Consider the following 22,409-nt stretch of genomic DNA (forward strand, 5'->3'; position numbering starts at 1 on the left):
ATAAGGTATAATAAGATGATGATGCTGAATAGTATCTTCTTGACTGTCCTAATTACACCGGCTGTAAAGTTTTTGTTACCGCTATTAGGTATATCAGCTTTCAAGATAATTCCTTATGATAAATTTATTATTATTATTATTGTTTTTGTTGTTGCTGCTGCTGCTGCTGTTGTTAGGAAGTAAACCTTCCTTTAAACAAATTCTGTTGAAAATAATGGCTGATTTAGCTGCGTTAATTTTGTACAGGACTTTCTCAAGTCTCCTTATTGTTGATTTTTCAGTATTGCTAAGACTGGCAAGCAATGTGCCAATGGTGGACATGTCAAAAACGGTGGATTCAAGGGACTATTATTATTCTGCATGAGAAATACATCAATCTTGTTTCTCTCTCTCTCTTGCTATTTCTTGCTCTTTCTTCTTATTTCTCCCAACGTTTCGACTCAGGCTCTGCTGGACATGTTTCAGGCGACGGTTGGAGTTGGCTTAATGGTGTTAGGAGTCCTGCAGTGTTAAACCAGTGGCACGTTGCGAGAAAATAAGAAGAAAGAGAGAGAGAAACAAGATTGATGTAATTCTCACGCAGAATAATAATAATTGTCCCTTGAATCCACCGTTTTTGACAAGTCCTCCATTGGCACATTGCTTGCCAGTCTAAGCAATACTGAAAAATATTATATTATTATTATTATTATTATTATTATTATTATTATTATTATTATTATTATTATTATTATTATTATTCGTAAGATGTTCCCTAATCATGAGGAATAAGCCCACCTCAGGGGCCCATTGACTTGAAATTCAAGCTTCCAAAGAATATGGTATTCATTTGAAAGAAACAACAGAAGGTAATAAGAAATAGTGAAAGAAATTAGTTATAAGAACAGGTAAAAATAGAGTAACAAATTAATGAATAGAGAGATGGAAGTAGTAATTTGTAAGATACAAGGAGAATTGCCTTTGGGTAGTAAATATTGACCTTACTGTACCAGACGATGATGTGACGAAATCGAATAGAATAAATAACGAGAAGACTAATCTTTGAGAAGACCTTTCAAAATGTGAATGAATCACAACTGACCATTATTCATTGGGCAATGAGACGATGGCTCATTTCATATTGATTCATTGCCGGTGTACAAACATGCAGTCGGCAGTAGCTGCAAATAACGCCCTAATTTTATTACGCTCACTTTTTGCCCGGAGTTATACAGGGCAGCCCTTATTTTAAAAAACGAAAACTCTATCTTAAGACCTGAACGAGATAAGGCTGCTGAAAGAATAAAAAGATACTAATGGGTGCTAAGTTTGTTCGGTGGGCGCGCGTGTGTGCGTGTTTTATATATACCGAGGAGGCAGGTATATTCATGGGATATTTCCTTGAAATAGTATTTGCTTCAGATTCATGTGTACATTCTCCTCGAAAGGCGGCAGATCTCTCCTTTGGTGGAAATGACAAAACTGGTTTCTTGAAATTGGTCATAGTGCTTCGCTGAAGGGCCACAGAGGTCGACTGCACGTGAAGGATGAAAGTTTTTTCGTATGTTTTCTTCCTAGCATTTCCAAACACAACGCCAGCCCTGGTTGTCCTTCTTATGAGTTAAAAAAAAAAGAAGAAAAAAAAAAGCAACAGGGTGGTCCACATTATAAACGCGAAGCGTATGAAAGCCAATCTAAAGTGAGGGTTGTCATCAGTGAATAAAAGGCATTTCTGCAGAAGTGAGAACTTGCCTATCACAGATGCTTCACGACAGACCCGTCCATCTAATCTTCGAATTATGAGACTGATCTGTTTATCTCACGCCACTGGTCAAGAGGCTATGCGATTATCTCAACAAGACAAGGAAGTTGTTATAACATGGTAATCATTTGAAGAACATGATAAGTTCTTTACGTGTGAATGTTTTTTAACAATACACCATCCTGTGTTTTTTCCTACTTTTAACAAACTAGAAAAGTCGGCTTTTCATAAGTTCTAAGTTGAAAAAAATTAGAAATAGGGTCAACGTAATTCACGAAATTCAACCTCCGATAGCGATGAAGATCTAAAATGATAACATATTTCAGTGAACTTCTGAATCCTTCTCGAAAAAAGAATTTCGTGTGCTGTGCCATCGAAATTCCTTTTAACCTCAAACTGCTGAGAAATCCCATTCACATTTTCTGGAGAAGAAAGAAATGACTGAGCGTTCGTCATCTGTCTTTCATTCCTTATATTGAAATCCGAAATAAACCTTATTCTAAAGGTTTCGAAAAATTGGACACTATTCCACACTTAATCCCCGTAGTGTGTTAGTGCCGTCAGTACACCTCACTAGGTGTACTTTGGACATTACTTAAAGTTTTTTTGCAATGTCCCTTCGGCCCTTTGCTACAGCCCCTTTCATTCCGTTTGTTGTACCTCTGTTCATGTTCTCTTTCCTCTATCTTTCTTTCCACCTTCTCACAACAATTTTTTCGTAGTACAACTGCGATGTTTTCATCTGTTGCGCCTTTAAAACCCTTTACTCTCAATTTTCTTTTCAGCGCTCTAGATTTTATAAACCATTACATTCCATTCCGCCACATTATAGTAACAAGAGCTTTCAGATATCTCCATTGTTATCAGAATACATAACGAACAAGATAGGAAAAGTCGAGTCGAGATGTGAAACAAATAAATAGTTCTTTTTATATAGATTCAAAGGAAGTCATTGGTTGCATACACAGAGTAAATTTCATATTTTATACATTGCAGTCCAACAAGATATTGTTTTTAGTTTTCAGTATAATATATATTTATTTCTAAAAAGATCAGCTCCCTCACACAGGACATTTCAAGCTCTTGATGAAAATAAATCTGAATTCTTAATAAGGATAAGTTTACGTTTATTTCCATTGGGCCCAGCAAGGTATTCGGCTATAATTGAATGATAAAAGTAGTCTCTCTACCCTTCCTTAACTCTAGTCAGCATCCCTTTTGATATATATATATATATATATATATATATATATATATATATATATATATATATATATATATATATATATATATATATATGAAACCCAGAAGAAAGCGAATTCTTTTATTTTTCATTCATAATAAAGATACAGGTGAATTTGCCCCTTTCTCTCACCCACCACTTTCTTTAAGGAAATAATCCTTTAATTGCTTTTTGTTCATTTGACTGCTGGTGGCTTGTGTTTGCAGATTCACCGGCTGGAAGAGAAGTCTACTAAGGGCATGCTACGCCGCCAGTTGAGGCCGTGGTTGAGGGCGACCAGTCGCCATATTTAAAAGCCCAGACCGCATAATAACCTAAAACACCTCGTGGTAAAGATGCGCCAGGGGACAGGTAACTCCATCTACTAGGATGCTGGCGAACGGTCTCTGAGCACATAAAAACCGAGAGCACAGAGATAAAGGGTATTACGGGCTACTCTATGAGCAAGAGCCCGTGCCAGCACAAGGCTGGCTTAATCTTCAACAACAACGACGAAGGGCCTTAGAACTTTTCTTGCGCTCCTCTGAGCCACTTCCCATAAGATGTTGGCTGTTGCTGGCTATGTGACCTTCGTTGTGCATTTACATATCCCTCCTTTACCGGCACCCCCTGAGGAAGACGACTCCGACTCCTACAGAAAGTAATACGCAGTCAGTCCCATCTCACGTCTTAGACTTATATTCTTTTCACACTTCCCAAGCAATTCCTTTATTGTGTTATAATTGTATATTGTTGTGGGCCATCACCCAGGAGTGTGTCTCAGTGTTAAGTAACGGACTTTATTTCTTTGTGAGATCAAGTTGTTAGGTACCTTCCATACATTCCCCTTGATCCTCAACCATGGGTCTTATGTAATCTGTTCATCTCCCAATTGTTTTTTATGCTGACTTGCCGTAGAGCAGCTGTGGACTCTGGATTCTCACCTCGTGCTCCGGGGAAAATTATCCTTATTATTTTCTTTGCTCCATATGCCTGGAAACCTCCAGTAACCTGTTCATCCACTTCAAGATCTAACGTATTGTCAATTGCAATCTATGTAACAGGTTCCTTATGTCCCCTTAGAACCCATATGGTGTAATTCTTTCATTTCTGATGTAATTAAGAGTGTAAATATAATCAATTAAGCTAAACCCTTAGTGTTTACCTAACTATTACCCAAATTGAAGCAGGCCCTCAGCCATAATTTTGTATATGATTGCCCCCATTTTCAAGGTCATTGTCAGATCAGCTTCACTTCATCCTCCACAGTTGTGCACGCCCAAATACAATCATATTAGTGGCAACCTTGCTAGGATCTTGTTGTTGCCCTCATAAATCCCTTGTAAGTGGCTATTAGCAAATAGCAATTGCTAAAAGCTGGTTGCAAGAGTAAAGACGAACCTGAAAAATCAAGCATAGAATTCCCTTTACAAGCACACGATGGAACCAGTTTCCAAAATAAATAAAGTGTTATTTTGTGTTTTAGGTATTTTATATTAGGTATGACCAAATTTCGTGACTGCTACAAGAGTTAGAGATATGAATATCTTAGATCGTATGAATGCTGAATTGGTTCTCAGTGAAAACAGAGTAAGTAACCAAATACTTGATCTTAAGAATTTTCAAACCCCAAAGTAGCCAAAACTTAGCTAGGAACATGTGAGAAACCACAAGGTTTCATATCCAGCCCATATCCCTCCATTGCTGGATTTTTCTCCCTCACTTTCTCACCCATGCTAGGTAGAAAATAAGAAGATTATGTCCCTCTCATTGTTTCCTTCAGTAAAGAGTCTGTTCAGTAAAGTAATTTTGGCCTACATAGGTATTGTAAGAATAACATTAGCTATCACGACTCCCCTTAACATAATAGGTTCTGTAACACAATCAGTCACGCATGAGAAAATTTCATACTTTTGTGTATGTCAATCAGACTCGCTGACCCCGTGGTTGCCAATGCGTGATATAACCCCATACAGTAACTCGAACATCTTTATGTAAACATAGCAAAGGTAGCGTGATAGGGTTTCATAAAAATCGGATCCACCACTCCCACATGTTTATTTTCTTTTGCAAGAAGAATAATTATTATCTATTACTGTGTTCCTGAAGCCATGATTACAACCTATCGTGCCAGTAAGTGACTGTTCTAAGCCCTAATAAGACATATGACTTACTTCAGCAGTTAGTAACGAACTAAATCATTCAGCACAACTCTGAGTTTCCCAGGAAGATCATTCCTTCCAGTCCATCTAGTGCCACTTTCAGTGCCACACACACTTCACACCTCCACGGCTGCCCTTGATGAAATTAAGGCTTTCTCCGAATTGGGGAAACAAATGGGGCTGAAGGTCCCAGACCTACTGGCCTGGGTAAGTGCCATGGCAGAGAAAGAGAAAATCCAACTAGCTCAAGAGAAGAGGGATGAAGCAGAAAGAGCATAGAAGCAGAAAGAAAGAGCAGAGAAGGAGAGGGAGAGAGCAGAGAGGGAAAAAGAATGACTAGCCCAAGAGAAGAGAGAAGCACCAGAAAGGGCACACCAACTTTCTATGGCAGCCCAGGGCATGTGGCCTCCAGCGACCCCTTCCCCACATTCCACGATCAAGAGGATGGGATATCTCATAAAAAATGGGATGAGGCTGAACCTGAAGCCTAGTTCAACCATGTTGAGCGAATGCTAAAAGCCTACCATCCTGCTTCCGGCAAAGTGGCTCTAATTTTTGGCCAGCACTCAGAAGGCAACGGTGCCATTGCATTTAATGCTCTTGCTGCAGATGATGAAAGTAACCTCGCCTTACTCCAGGCTGTGATAGTAAAAGCTTTTAAAATAACCCCTAACTGATGGAGGCAGAGATGAGGAGGTTTACCTAAGGAGGCCGGCCAAACTTGGTCAGAGTGGCTGGCCAAGAAGACTCAGCACTTTGCAGTTGCCTTGACACTTCCAAGGCCTCTTCCATGGAGGCGATCCTCAAGGCTTTCAAGTTGGAGGATTTCCTGTCATACGCCCCTCTGGACTTTGCCACCCACCTGGTGGACAAGGCACCCAAGACCATTATGGAATGCTGTCAGTGGGCCAACACTTATGATACCCACCATCTGCAACTCAGTTCCTTTGCACCCTCTACTATTTACTCCCAACCTCATCAGCATCCAAGTCATCCTCCAAAGAGGCCCTTGCGTGCTTGCTGCCATAAACCCGAAAACTCAACAGAGCAGTGCAACTCCAAAGCAGACCCTCAGCAGTGGGCCCCCCTCCCAACCACTCTCAAAATGGGGCCTCGCCCACAAAGCTTTCCCCTGCAAGTGGGGTGAAGGGCGATAAACCCACTCGCTACCATGGCCCCTGACGGGATTTTAGCAAAGTTACATGCCAGGACTGTGGTCAGAATGGCCACATCTCAGCCAATTTTAGATCTTGCTCTCAATCCAACACCCTTGAAGCAGTGCAAACAATCTCAAACCCAGGGGACTTGCCAGACTGGCTAAGTAGGAAGGATGTGTTCCTAGTGCCTTTAGACAACTCAGGCCCTCTTCACGAGTTCCCAAACTTAGTGGACACAGAGCTGCTGTGAACCTCATTGCCTGTGACTCAGGGCCGTCAGGTGGCACGATCCATGAAGATGCACGGATGATGATCTACTGGATTGATGGATCCACCAAGGACATTCCCACTGAGTGAGTGAGGGTCGTCACCGGTGATCATCTACAAAGAAAGGAGCATCTCTTCGGAGTGCCTCAGTTGCTTGCCACAGGGAAACCCCTCTTACTGGGCCAAGACCTGACCCAATAGAGGAATACCACAGTTCCCATCCAGTGCATGACTGCTACAGCACCCATTCCATCATAATGGGATACCTCCCCGTCAGGAGATGACTCGCTACTGGGCCATGTAAATCTTGCAGAGGTGGCTAGATTGCAAGAGCAACCCAAGCCCACTCCCACTGGAGAGTCATTGCACCTGCCCCCGCATTCCTCGCCACAGGGGCGGATGCATAGGTCCCCTCCTAAAGTCGAGAACAATTCTTGAAGCCCCAGGTGGAGAATCCATTATTGGAGAAGTGGTGGGCAGAGGCAGCTGCCTCCGAGGAGGAGATCTCGGAGTTGGTGAAGGACGGGTTCCTCCTTGACATTGGCGTTCTTTTCCAAGTGTCCCGGGAGCCCTCGCACCAGCCCAACTGATCCATTGCAGGATAAAGGTGCCCAGAGCCCTCCAGTGGGAAGTCCTGCAGCTGGCACATGATGGTTTAGGAGGGAACTTTGGCCTTTCCCAGACAACCCAGGCTGTGGCAAGTAGAGCACACTGGCCTGGGCTTTGCAAATCTGTAATGGCCTTTGTCAACCCGTGCCCCACGTACCAGGTCACGGGTTGCACCAATGAAGTCATTCCAAAGGCCCCTTTGAAGAATATCTCGTCCATAGATGTCCCCTTCAGACATGTCTGTATGGATTGTTGCTCCCCACCAGGATGCAACGATAAGAGGCATGGCAACCAACACTGCCTGATGATCATCAACTGGTTTACCCTGTATCCTGAGGCTATTCAGGTCAGAAGTTCCACTTCCAAAAATGCCTTAAAGACCTTAGTGCCATTCTTCTGCCATTTTGCTTTCCCTAAAACAATCCAAACCAATGAGGGACTACACTTTATGTCCCATGAATTTAAGAGTTGCCTAGCTAGCTATGGCATTTGCCATGTTTTTTTCGACGCCCTACTGACCAGAGAGTCAAGGAATCGTAAAGCAATTCCATCAGACCTTGGAAAGTCTGCTGGCTAAGCTGTGTATATATATATATACAGGCAGTCCCCGGGTTACGACGGGTTCGGCTTACGACGTTCCGAGGTTAAGGCGCTTTTAAATTATATTCATCAGAAATTATTTCCAGGGTTACAACGCATGTTCTAGGGTTACGACGCCTACAACACTGATCTGGCAGATGAAATATGACACCAAAAATGCAAAATAATCAATATTTGAAGTTTTTTTTATTACAAATGCAATAAGAATGCAGTTTACATAGTTTTCAATGCACCCAAAGCATTAAAAGTAAGGTTTTCTTAGGATTTTTACGATGTTCCGGCTTACGACGATTTTTGGCTTACAACGCGTCTCAGAACGGAACCCCCGTCGTAACCCGGAGACTGCTTGTATATATATATATATATATATATATATATGATACATACGTATATGTAATATATATGTATATTATATATAAATGGATGATTGTATGTTCATTAATTTTGCATACAACAGTTTTATATTCTCAAATATTAAGCCGCAATTAACCAAGGAATATATATATATATATATATATTGCTACGTCTATAGAACGCCTCGCCTTCCCAGCAGAGTTTTAGTTATATTTAATTATAAAAGTAGCAGCCATGCCGTCTCCTGAAGCTACTGTTGTTGGGAGAGTGGTATTGTCGTAGGAATGATATTTCGGTCTGACGGAAGCTTAGGGTAAGAGAGGCAGGTCACAAGAGTATCTAGGCTTCGAGATGGGATTTTAGGGACTTCTACAATAAGACCTATTTTCCTTCCCAATTTGCTGGCGTTGTGTTTACCACCTTTCAGGCAATGCTCGAGGCGGTTTTTGGAAGCCCCGTGATTCGAAAACAAGCAGTATCGCTCTCAGTCGGCTGCGAGACGTGATCTCGGACAGAGGTCAAATTGCCAGCCTCCCAAAATTAGGCCTACCACGACGTGCTGGTTGGTACACGAACCCCAAGACCTGAACAGAGGTCAGGCCGCATTCTTCCTACAAGGATACACAGAATATTGCATAAAGGTACGTCTGAAAGTGTAAACTTCAACCCAGCACCTTTTACTACCATACGACTCTTGCTAAATTCATTTCAATTCTCATTTTTTACCCCTTCTACATCAGAAGCCCTTTGTCCTCATCGGGCCACGTGCTCCCTTTGTGACTTGTTAAAGACCAAGTTTTCGTGCATACCTCAGTGAACCATTCGAGTTTACCTTCCCCAATGTTAGAGAATTAATCAGCCTTAATCAAAGCAAGAAGTCATTTTTCCTTTTATCTCGTTTAATCTGGGATTCTTTTCCAGATTCCATGAGTCACGTGCCGTCTCTGCCGCAAGTGTGCATTAACCCAAGTGAATGAAAATCAGCTTGAATTGAATGAGACTATAAGCCCCAACGTGGGGGCCAATATCATTTAACTTTTCTCCAGGCCAGCACGGGCCTTTTTGTGTAAACAAATAGTTTTAAAGTAACGAGCTGAGTTTTCTGGCGACCTTCCCTCTAAAGAAAGAATTAATAACTATCAGTTTACGGTAAGTTCAAGCAATTCCCTCTTGAAATCCCTCAATTATTTCCGTTTACGTATCTAGCTTCTTCTCAAGGCCCTATATACGTAAAACAATATATATATATATATAATATATTATATATATATATATTATAAATGTATATATATATATATATATAATATATATATATATATGTATATATATATAATATATATATATATATATATATATATATATATATATATATATATATATATATATGTATAACTGAATCACGAAAGTTAGGAACGTGATAAAATCCATAAAGATATATGCCATGAAGAAAAAATTGCAGATCCTGCTTCGTTTATTTTTCCTTCGTGGCAAAATAATATCTTTATTTATATATATATATATATGTATATATATATATATATATATATATATATATACATATATATATATATGTATATATATATATATATATATATATATAATATATATATATATAAAATATATATCTATATATACATATTTATCAAGAGAGATTAAGTTGGTTACTACTCTGTTCTGTTTATTCCTTGGTTAATTGTGGCTTAATATTTGAGAATATAAAAATCCTGTGTGCAAAATTAATTAACATACAATCATCCATTTATATATATTATCATATGCTGCTACTTTCATAACGTATATATTACCTCTCTTGACTGTATAATATGTTAGAAAAGTTTTGCGGCATTTTCAGATTCCTTATTTAGCTTAGAATTGTAGGATGTCTCAAAATGTATGTTCAGATTTCGCATAACATAGTTTTAAATAGTATAACATAGAATGTAAAAAGAGAGAGATTAACTTTGTCCATTCCAAGATAGAAATTGTTTTGGAAACCTGTCAACACCTTTGATTAGAGGGACTCGAGGTCTCCGTTTTGTTTTCATAGCCTGTCATCACGTTTGATAAGGGACTTCTGCTTCAGATGAGTTCGTGTCTTTGTTATGCATACTACGTACATGATTAGTTTCAGACGCGTACTTCTTTGTCGATAACCATGTGAAGATTTCACCATTTTTTATGTAAAGTTACGTCATATTAGAAGCTTCTAGAAGGATTGCACCATCTTTCGCAAGCCCAAAACGTTTTCTGCAAAATCCACTGTTTTCAGCTTCCGTACGAAAAGAGAAAGATTCATTACAGACTTTGAACCCTTGGCATTCAGAGGTCACCTCCTCTCTTTCTCTCCCTCGCCATACTTGATATTAACGTAACATAAATTGGTCACTTGTAGCTTTTAGATTTTGGATTTCTAAGAATTATTTAGTGTTTTTGTGGAATCTAAACAAACATTGTACAAGCATGTAACGGCGCCTATTCTTTTGGGAAATATTGTGAATTGGTGAAATTTTGGGGAACTGGCTGCAGCAGAAAGAAAATTGGTACCATGGTAAAGTGTTTCTATAAATTTATTAGTTGCAACTAATAGTTACAGTGGTTTCATGAAACAAGTTTAAATTTTTACACATTGCAAATTTTTGTGTTCTGTGTTGTTTCATTTGAAGTGATTTTTTTGTGCATTTATCCATTTTTTATTGAAGTGATTTTTTGCATATTTATCCATTTTTCTTACTGAAGTGATTTTTTGTGCATTTATCCATTTCTTATTGAAGTGTGTGTTTTTATTTTTATAATCTGTATGATTAGTGCTTTTTACAATTTTGGTATTTTCCATATTTTTCTGTGATGTGTTTTCTTTTACATTCACCATTTGATTAACTTAGTTGTTTTCATTACTTAATCGTTGCACATTTAATTGAATTAGCACTTGTGAATTAATTTGCATTTCCTTAGAAATCTTTTCAAGTTTTAGTGTTGTTTAGCACTTGTGAATTAATTTCCAAATTTAATTATTGCCTAACACTTTTGAATTTTGATTGAATTAATTTCTTGAATTTTGTGATTAATTAATTTTGATTTAATTTTACTTACTTTATTAAAGAATTAATTAAACTTTGCTTTGTTTTCAAGTAACAGTACATTTCCCTGATGCTGTGAATTTCACTTATAAATTTTGAGTTTGATAATAAATTTTTGTATTTAAAATTTCCATAAGTGTTTTCTTTTTCACCAGTATATATGTATGATTTATTTAGGTATAAACACGGAGTGGTAATTGAGCTGTTTTTCTTCAATTTACGTGAAGTGAGTTAGAACCAGGGAAGTACTTAGACTTCTGAAATCAGGGAAATACTTAGACTTTTAAAGCTGTTGATGGAGTGATGCCCTTTAATTAATTTAATTACACATAAGATTACCTCACTACTGTTTTAATGAACTTAGTCTGATTTTCTGCAATACTGTTTAAGGGATCACTGTTGCCTTTATGAGTATTAAGTCCTTTATTATCTGTGATGAAGGTTCAGGTGTCTGGCTGTTGTGAGGTAACAATTAATGAATGGTAAGTGTAGTAACCAGATACTTGACACTTTGTCACAATATATATATATATATATATATATATATATATATATTATATATAGTATAATTTATATGTATATATATATATATATATATAATAATATATATATATATATATAGTATTTATATATATTATACATATATATATATTATATATATATATAATAAATAACAAGCATGCATATACAAAATGTTCAATATATTATAATATAATATATCTATATATATATATATATATGATAGATATATATATATATATATATATAATAATATAGAATACCACAGGAAAATGATAGTCAGAAATCCAAGCGCTTTCGTCTTTACTAAGACATTGTCAAGGAACGATGAAATACAATTGGAGAGAAAGGTCTCAGGTACACAACGAGATCAAGAATACCAGATGATTAATTGTCAAAAGGGGTAAAAATTAAAGAGATAATTCAGGATTATCGGATATCACACGGTCACAAACCTAAACATAGATTTAACCCTAACCGAAATTACAAAGTACGTATCCGTACAGTCCAAAACATGTAAAAACTGAATATATTAATTTTGTTGCTTATATTTATCTACAACTTTTATCATAATGAAGGCATCGAGTTTAAATAAACCAAGACTCAATTTAGAATATTTCCATTATTTGACTTGATGAAACAAGATTCAATGATATTTCTTTTAAACTGTATCATTACATGGGAATAAGGCTCTTGCTTGACTCCAGTTAATAGGATGATCTAAATCTCTCATATGTTCGAATAATGCATTCGATATTTGCCCAGTTATCACAGAATGTTGGTGCTGTTTGAGACGTGAAAGAGATTTACCGGTCTGTTCGTAATAGACTTTATCACACTTTTTGCAAGGAATTTCATATATGCAGCCTGGAAGATCTTTAGGAAATTTTTTATTACTAAACTCTTGATATTAATATTACTGAAAACAACATTTATGTTAAAAAGCTTTAAAATTCTAGGAATATCTAAAAACCTTTCATCATAGGGTAATTTTAGAATGTTATGCTTACTATGAAAATTCAAGTTTGTCATTAGTTGAATAAAATGTTTTTCTAGCTCTTTTCCATGCCACATCTACAAAAGTCCTTGGGTATTCAAGTTTCAATGCAATATCATAAATAGTTTTTTTCTCAGCATCAATAAACTGCGGGCTACAGACACGTAAAGCCCTAAGGAACATACCAGAAAAAAAAAACAGAGAATTTAACATTTTGATGGTGATTGGAGTAGTAATGAACAAAAGAGGCAATTTTAATTGATTTCCGAAAGACTGAAAAGGTGAAATTTCTATCATTTCTATGGACAGTACATCAAGAAAATTCAAATTACAATTTCTTTCTTCCTCTACAGTAAATTTTATAGAAGGGTCTAAATTATTTAGATTATCAAGAAATTCCTGGAGATTTTCGTGAACTGGCCAAATACAGAAAATATCATCCATATACCTAAACCATATAACTTTTTGGGGCAAAATTCTTGGTAAGAGTTTTGTCTAAAAAAATTCTATGTAAATATTGCTAAGGACAGGAGATAAGGGATTACCCATAGCCATGCCAAAATTTTGTACAAAAAAATTCCCCATTAAAACAAAATTTACTATCTTTGATACATTACCTTATGAGACTAATGAGGTTTGCTACAGTTAAGGGAATGTCATGACGTTCTAATTCATCCTTCAAATATTCAAGTAAATCATCTACAGGCACTTTTGTAAATAAAGAGACATCAAAACTAACCATATTAAAATCAAAATTCAAATTTAAACAATTCAATTTGTTTATAAAATCAATTGTTGTTTTAACATTCTGTGTTAGAAATGTTTCCTACCAAAGGTGTAAGAATTTTTACAAGCCATTTAGATAAATTATACGTAACTGAGCCCACTGAACTAATGATTGGTCTGATAGGGTTATTGATTTTATGTGTCTTGACTAAACCATACATATAAGGTAGGGAGGCGCATTGCGGTGTAAACTGTTTGTTTAAATGGTCCAAGCCCTTTAGAATGGATTTAATTTGTTTATTAAAAAGGGAGTTCAATGTCTGTGTAGGATCAGACCTCATTTTCGTATAAGTATCAGTATCATTTAGCAATGTCATTATTTTACTTACATAGTCTCTTTTATTCATTATTACCACTGCATTAGATTTATCTGCTTTTGTCACTTTCACTGTTTCGTCTTCTTTAATTTTCTTATAAGCCTGGAGAAATCTCACGGGTACATTAGGGGGAGAAAGCTTGCTCATAGCACCATACACAATACCTTTACAAATATTGATATCATCAGGGCATAGGTTATGATTAAATTTTTCCAAATAAAAGGATTTTGAAATGTCGACACAGTCCAGGTTACCATTAGATACACCAAAGCTTAACCCATATCCCAAAGCTGCTGTCGTAGCACTATCCACTGGTTTGTCTGATAAATTAATCATGAAGTCCACGTTGACATGCTTAGTCCAGTCGCTTTCAGCAATAAGATTCTTCAGCTTGACTTGAAGCTTCCTTTCAAGACGGTTGCAGCACTTCCTCAATTTCCCGTAGCAATAATCCAGCATCCGATTCTTCCAATTCATAGGAACCGTCTGATTAAAGCCATACCGTCTGCTTCTAAGGGTACTAAACGCATCATCTACTTCCACTTTTGTGATGTCGATGGGTTTCTGAAGTATGGTGCGTTGAAACTCGTCGACTTAACTTTCTACGGAAGTGTATGAACGAGCAAGTGATGCCCAAGTCGATTTTACCAGTGAGAATTCTTCGTCTAGCAGAGCGACCTTTCGACGAGTTCCAACGCATCATACTTCAGAAACACATCGACATCACAAAAGTGGAAGTAGATGATGCATTTAGTACCCTTAGAAGCAGACGGTATGGCTTTAATCAGACGGTTCCTATGAATTGGAAGAATCGGATGCTGGATTATTGCTACGGGAAATTGAGGAAGTGCTGCAACCGTCTTGAAAGGAAGCTTCAAGTCAAGCTGAAGAATCTTATTGCTGAAAGCCACTGGACTAAGCATGTCAACGTGGACTTCATGATTAATTTATCAGACAAACCAGTGGATAGTGCTACGACAGCAGCTTTGGGATATGGGTTAAGCTTTGGTGTATCTAATGGTAACTTGGACTGTGTCGACATCTCAAAATCCTTTTATTTGGAAAAATTTAATCATAACCTATGCCCTGATGATATCAATATTTGTAAAGTTATTGTGCATGGTGCTATGAGCAAGCTTTCTCCCCCCTAATGTACCCGTGAGATTTCTCCAGGCTTATAAGAAAATTAAAGAAGACGAAGCAGTGAAAGTGACAAAAGCAGATAAATCTAATGCAGTGGTAATAATGAATAAAAGTGACTGTGTAAGTAAAATAATGACATTGCTAAATGATACTGATACTTATACGAAACTGAGGTCTTATCCTACACAGACAGTGAACTCCCTTTTTAATAAACAAATTAAATCCATTCAGAAGGGCTTGGACCATTTAATTAAACAGTTTACACCGCAATGCGCCTCCCTACCTTATATGTATGGTTTAGTCAAGACACATAAATCAATAACCCTATCAGACCAATCACTAGTTGAGTGGGCTCAGTTACGTATAATTTATCTAAATGGCTTGTAAAAATTCTTACACCTTTGGTAGGAAACATTTCTAACATGAATGTTAAAAACAATGTTGATTTTATAAACAAATTGAATTGTTTAAATTTGAATTTTGATTTTAATATAGTTAGTTTTAATGTTGTTTCTTTATTTACAAAAGTGCCTGTAGATGATTTACTTGAATATTTGGAGGATGAATTAAAACGTCATGACATTCCCTTAACTGTAGCAATCCTCAATAGTTTCATAAGGTTATGTATCAAAGATAGTAAATTTTGTTTTAATGGGGAATTTTTTGTACAAAATTTTGGCATGGCTATGGGTAATCCCTTATCTCCTGTCCTTAGCAATGGAATTTTTTGAGACAAAACTCTTACCAAGAATTTTGCCCCAAAAAGTTATATGGTTTAGGTATGTGGATGATATTTTCTGTATTTGGCCAGTTCACGAAAATCTCCAGGAATTCCTTATTAATCTCAATAATTTAGTCCCTTCTATAAAATTTACTGTAGAGGAAGAAAGAAATTGTAATTTGAATTTTCTTGATGTACTGTCCATAGAAATGATAGAAATTTCACCTTTTCAGTCTTTCGGAAATCAATTAACATTGCCTCTTTTGTTCATTACTACTCCAATCACCATCAAAATGTTAAATTCTCTGTTTTTTTTTCTGATATGTTCCTTAGGGCTTTACGTGTCTGTAGCCCGCAGTTTATTGACGCTGAGAAAAAAAACTATTTATGATACTGCATTGAAACTTGAATACCCAAGGACTTTAGTAGATGTGGCATGGAAAAGAGCTAGAAAAACATTTTATCCAACTAATGACAAACTTGAATTTACATAGTAAGCATAACATTCTAAAATTACCCTATGATGAAAGGTTTTTAGATATTCCTAGAATTTTAAAGCTTTTTAACATAAATGTTGTTTTCAGTAATATTAATGTCAAGAGTTTAGTAATAAAAAAATTTCCTAAAGATCTTCCAGGCTGCATATATGAAATTCCTTGCAAAAAGTGTGATAAAGTCTATTACGGACAGACCGGTAAATCTCTTTCACAACGTCTCAAACAGCACCAACATTCTGTGAGAACTGGGCAAATATCGAATGCATTATACTTACATATGAGAGATTTAGATCATCCTATTAACTGGAGTCAAGCAAGAGCCTTATTCCCATGTAATGACACAGTTAAAAGGAATATCATTGAATCTTGTTTCATCAAGTCAAATAATGAAAATGTTCTAAATTTAAGTCTTGGTTTATTTAAACTTGATGCCTTCATAATGAAAAAAGTTGTAGATAAATGTAAGCAACAAAATTAATATATTCAGTTTTTACATGTTTTGGACTGTACGGATACGTACTTTGTAATTTCGGTTAGGGTTAAATCTATGTTTAGGTTTGTGACCGTGTGATATCCGATAATCCTGAATTATCTCTTTAATTTTTACCCTTTTGACAATTAACCATCTGGTATTCTTGATCTCGTTGTGTACCTGAGAACTTTCTCTCCAATTATATTTCATTCGTTTTTTGACAATGTCTTAATAAAGACGAAAGCGCTTGGATTTCTGACTATCATTTTCCTGTGGTATTCGCTTATTTAATGAAGACAAGTGCATCTACTTTGATTTTTTAAGCATAATATATATATATATATATATATATATACACACACACACACACACACACACACACACAACACACACACACACATATATATATATATATATATATATATATATATATATATATTATATATATTCGGACCCTTTACTGAGGTATATATATATATATATATATATATATATATATATATATATATATATATATATAACAGCATTCAGCAGGGTCCAACAAACACATCAAAGAGAGCCATATTTATTAACAAGAGACGTTTCGCACATTATCTATGTGAATCTTCAATCTGTAAGAACAACATAAAATACGTTAAAGTTTAAAAAAACATAATTTTCTATATAAAACAGATTAATGTAAGAAAAAAAAGTATTTACAAAAATTAAAATTAATACAAATTAAAAGGTATATAGTAAAAAAGGAACCAGTTCTCAACAAACCATCCAAAGGACAAGAAGAACGAATGACCAAAACTTGACACCAACCTACGACTTCAGTTATGCAAGATAAAGAGGAGAAGCGGAAACGTTAGAATTCAAAGAAGGAACAAGCCGTTTGATGTATAAGGACTCAAGGGTAGTTAGGTAATTGCTATGGCTTGTTCCACCAATAATAGAGAAGTGCTTTTTATTTATTTCAATTTTGCATATGGAGGCACGATTCTTTATATTAGAAAATTCTGGTTTGCTTAATTTTTGACCCGTTCTAAAGCTGTATCCCAAATGGCTACAGTATCTCATCTGCAGTAACCTACGGCTTGATCCAACATAAATACCGGGACATCCCGGGCACTTGAATTTATAAACAATGTTGGATCTCATGAAGGTCTGCAGTTTGTCTTTATAGCCGAAGAATACGCCAATCTTGAGTGGATTGATTGGAATTAAATGCATTTTAAGGCAGCCAAATTAATTTTCGATTATTTGTTTAAGTTTGGCAGAAAACTTATCGTCAGAGATAAATGGGATAGTGGCATACACATTTTTCTTTAAGACATTATAAGAGGTCATCGGATTGGAGAAATCTTGTGACAGCAGTCTGTTAATGACTTTATATACTAAAAACAATATCTCATTGTGAAAGAGAGACCAACTCGAAGAGTAACGTAAAGCCCTGTAAACCAAAGTGTAAATAGAATTCACTTTAAAGTTCTTGAAGCATGAACTATAGAAATTGTTAGCAAGCCCAGTGTATGATTTTTTCCTATACACAGATGTAGTAAATTCACCATTGTCTCTGCTAACACTGATGTCTAAATAGGGTAAAGAGTTGTTGGTTTCCTTTTCCATGGTAAATTTTATATTTTCATGTTGACTATTGATATGGTCCAGAAACATCTCTCTATGCCAGGGTTCTTTGAATAGCGCAAATGTATCATCAACATATCGTCTATAATAGACAGGTTTACGCACATCCGGACAGTTAGTTAAAAAGGTTTCTTCTAAAAAAGACATAAAAATATGAGCAAACACAGGTCCCAACGGGGAGCCCATGGCAACTCCATCGACCTGCGAAAAAAGTTGACCATTAAAAACATTGAGTCTTGCACAGCAAGCTCAAGAAATGTCCTAAAAAGTTGTCTGTTAAAACCGTGAAAAATTACGTGATCGTCATAAAAAATTCTGTCTAAAATAATGCTGATGGTTTCATTTAGAGGCACGTTTGTAAAAAGAGATTTTACATCAAAACTTGTCATGTGTAGTAGATCACTCATAACCATTCTTCGAGTTGGTCTCTCTTTCACAATGAGATATTAGTTTTAGTTAAATTTTTCTTACAGAACTCCTATCCTGAAAAACTGGTATATAAAGTCATTAACAGACTGCTGTCACAAGATTTCTCCAATCCGATGACCTCTTATAATGTCTTAAAGAAAAATGTGTATGCCACTATCCCATTTATCTCTGACGATAAGTTTTCTGCCAAACTTAAACAAATAATCGAAAATTAATTTGGCTGCCTTAAAATGCATTTAATTCCAATCAATCCACTCAAGATTGGCGTATTCTTCGGCTATAAAGACAAACTGCAGACCTTCATGAGATCCAACATTGTTTATAAATTCAAGTGCCCGGGATGTCCCGGTATTTATGTTGGATCAAGCCGTAGGTTACTGCAGATGAGATACTGTAGCCATTTGGGATACAGCTTTAGAACGGGTCAAAAATTAAGCAAACCAGAATTTTCTAATATAAAGAATCGTGCCTCCATATGCAAAATTGAAATAAATAAAAAGCACTTCTCTATTATTGGTGGAACAAGCCATAGCAATTACCTAACTACCCTTGAGTCCTTATACATCAAACGGCTTGTTCCTTCTTTGAATTCTAACGTTTCCGCTTCTCCTCTTTATCTTGCATAACTGAAGTCGTAGGTTGGTGTCAAGTTTTGGTCATTCGTTCTTCTTGTCCTTTGGATGGTTTGTTGAGAACTGGTTCCTTTTTTACTATATACCTTTTAATTTGTATTAATTTTTGTAAATACTTTTTTTTCTTAACTTAATCTGTTTTATATAGAAAATTATGTTTTTTAAACTTTAACGTATTTTATGTTGTTCTTACAGATTGAAGATTCACATAGATAATGTGCGAAACGTCTCTTGTTAATAAATATGGCTCTCTTGATGTGTTTGTTGGACCCTGCTGAATGCTGTTTGATATCTTCTCCTGGAATCCTTATATAATATATATATATATATATATATATATATATATATATATATATATATATATATACTATATATTGTATATATATCTATACATATATCATATATATATGTGTGTATATATATATATATATATATATATATATATATATATATATATATATATATATATGCATGAAAATGATGATTGTATGTTCATTACTTTCGCACATAACATTTTTGTATTTTCAAATATTAAGCCGCAAATACCAAAGTAATAAATAGTGCAGGGTTGTGATCAACTTAATCCCTCTTGATAGCCGAGTGAATAAAGTCACGGAAATCCATATCCAGTAAAAAAAAGAAAAATAACGTATATATGCGTGTCCTGGTTAGGATGGCTGCACTGATCGCAGTCTTTCCCAGCTAAACAGTATTTCAAGTTAAAGTTTTATGCTTGTAGAAAACATAATCATGGTTTTCAACAGATAATCATACCGGCGCTTATTACTCCATGAAGAGCTCAGTCTTTTTATGGTATTTATTTTTATTCTCTACAGAATTATATTAATATTGTTTGTAAATATACTGTTTGCAACCTTTACTTTTAAGTTTGTTTGAGTTAGCAGGAGTTACAATTTGGTGATATATTGATACATATGTATATACGTATGTATGTATGTATAGTATATATATATATATATATATATAGAATATATATCAGTATATATATATATATAATATATATATGTGTGTGTGTGTGTGTACATATACACACTCACAGACATACATACACTTACTATATATAAAAGCCAGCCCATGCAGTCGAATGGCCTTGGGAGCAAGTCTTCCACAGTGGAGTCATCCATCCTTCAACTAACAAGGATAAAATGCCACGCCCCTCACCCAAGGCAGCTGATTGGGTCTACATGCAATGCTCTTGTCGCTATTCATTGATTCAAACTAAATGTGATCACGTATTGTCATATGATCTGTTTTTCTGTACAGTAACGTTAAACAATGGGACATGTATGTGTGTGTTTGCATGTGTGTGTACTTAAAATCATCTTGCTGCGCATCATTCAACGATTTCTCAGAAAGAGGCGGTATCTGTGCGCTTGCGCTCGGTTTTGGGCTCATGTATTGACAAGAACTGGACGTTTAACGTGACTCTAGCAGGAAAAAAAGAAAAAAAAAGAAGAAGAAAAAACTTATCAGTGAGGATTCACATTCGATATTGTATCTGTTCCGAGAAATGTTGAATAGATGATAAGGAATCTCGATTAGGTGATTCGTACAGTTGTACTCAGTATTTTATCACGCCTTTTATTTATTCATTTAACGGTGTCCACATACCATAAAATAGTATTATAAGAGAGGGTCGAGATAGCAAGACCAGAGCTAAAGACATGACGTACCGTCCCTTAGAAGCTCGGACCAAGGTGCCGTACCTTTCATTCTTCATATATATGTAGAATTAATTACTCACAGACTTTTATTGTTACCACAGAAATATATATATATATATATATATATATATATATATATATATATATATATATGTGTGTGTGTGTGTGTGTGTGTATAAGAATAAATCTAAGCTGTCAGTGATTTAATATTTCTGAAGGAAACAGAAGACGCGACGGGTTTCTATGCACGTGTAGATAGGCCCAAATGCAAAAGAGGTGTGCGGTAACATAGATAATGCAGTGTAACAGATATTCTGCCCTTGTCCATAGTCTAAATGGCGTTCAGCGAGAAGAGCAGAGATGGAACACACAAGGCAGGAGCGCAAGGAAATACTGATAATAATAAAACTAAAGATTTCCGGTATTTAACTCTCACTGTACTCACTTGGTACTTTAAATTGCCAGAGAGGTAGAGCTAAACAGTCTTTTGCCTGGATCAGAGGATGCTGTGGTCCCAGGGACATGCAGATCACAAGCAATTTCCTCTCAAAACAAGCCCATACTGCAGGTATTAGCCACCGTTATAATTCTGGACATTTCCGTGTAGTAGTTTGAGTTAGGTACGAAAAGTTGGGGCTTTACATTTCAGAATAAGCTAAACCTTATGTATAATTTTTAATTGAAATCTTAAAACATTACGTTATCATAATCGCTTACTGGAATAACGTAAAATTAAATAAGACATGTAAATAAACAGTTACGCAAATATTTGATGGTCTCGGAGAAAATCATTCCCATTATTTTTCCTTCCACGACATCACGTTTCGCAATAACATTCAAGGTTGTTTTTCCCTCTGGTTTTCCACTTTATGAACCAAATCAACACAGGCAAGATAGACAGGGTGTACCAGATTTCCTGCCCTTTTCCGCAGATAACCACAGTCGTTGCGATCCCAGTTACAAAACTGATTGATGAGTCAATCCTAGGCGTTGCCTTGGTAGTAATGGGATCCCTGGGTCTATTCAATGAGTATTAGGTCGTGACGGCACATAGACTGCTTTGTCAAACAACAAAGTAATCATCGCCTCCGACTCTCGTGACTCAAAGGGCCTCAGTGAAATTCTGCAACTCATTTCTTTCTTGTGCTTTCACTTCCACAAATCTCCACTCATCTGCAGCCTTCGGTTTCATACTGATATATTACTTGGGTCTTCCCCGTTTTTGGTACCCAAAGGAATCCCAGATGACAAATGCCCTGCTCCATTCTTCTGGGGCTATATGCACTAAGGCAAAGAAAGGAGAATGTACTTTCTGTTTAGAGATACAGTTGAACTTTTCATCATAGTTGTTGCTGATTTAAGGTTCTTTGCATAAACAGTGTAGAGAAAAACA

General features: G+C 36.0%; 1 protein-coding gene across 2 annotated transcripts in view; it reads left to right on the top strand.

Annotated features, from left to right (window-relative positions):
• The window catches only part of LOC135220767 (uncharacterized), a 48,584-nt gene that overhangs the window by 17,176 nt on the left and 8,999 nt on the right, over positions 1-22,409 (top strand). The window contains exon 1 of one of the 2 annotated variants that reach the window (XM_064258222.1): positions 20,968-21,049. The exons of the other annotated variant lie outside the window; for it this stretch is intronic. The gene's annotated coding sequence lies outside the window, so the exon portion shown is untranslated. Of the gene's footprint in view, positions 1-20,967; positions 21,050-22,409 lie in introns of those variants that run through there. 2 annotated transcript variants of the gene reach the window in all.

The sequence above is a fragment of the Macrobrachium nipponense genome, chromosome 2, assembly GCF_015104395.2.
Source record: "Macrobrachium nipponense isolate FS-2020 chromosome 2, ASM1510439v2, whole genome shotgun sequence".
Lineage (NCBI taxonomy): Eukaryota > Metazoa > Arthropoda > Malacostraca > Decapoda > Palaemonidae > Macrobrachium > Macrobrachium nipponense.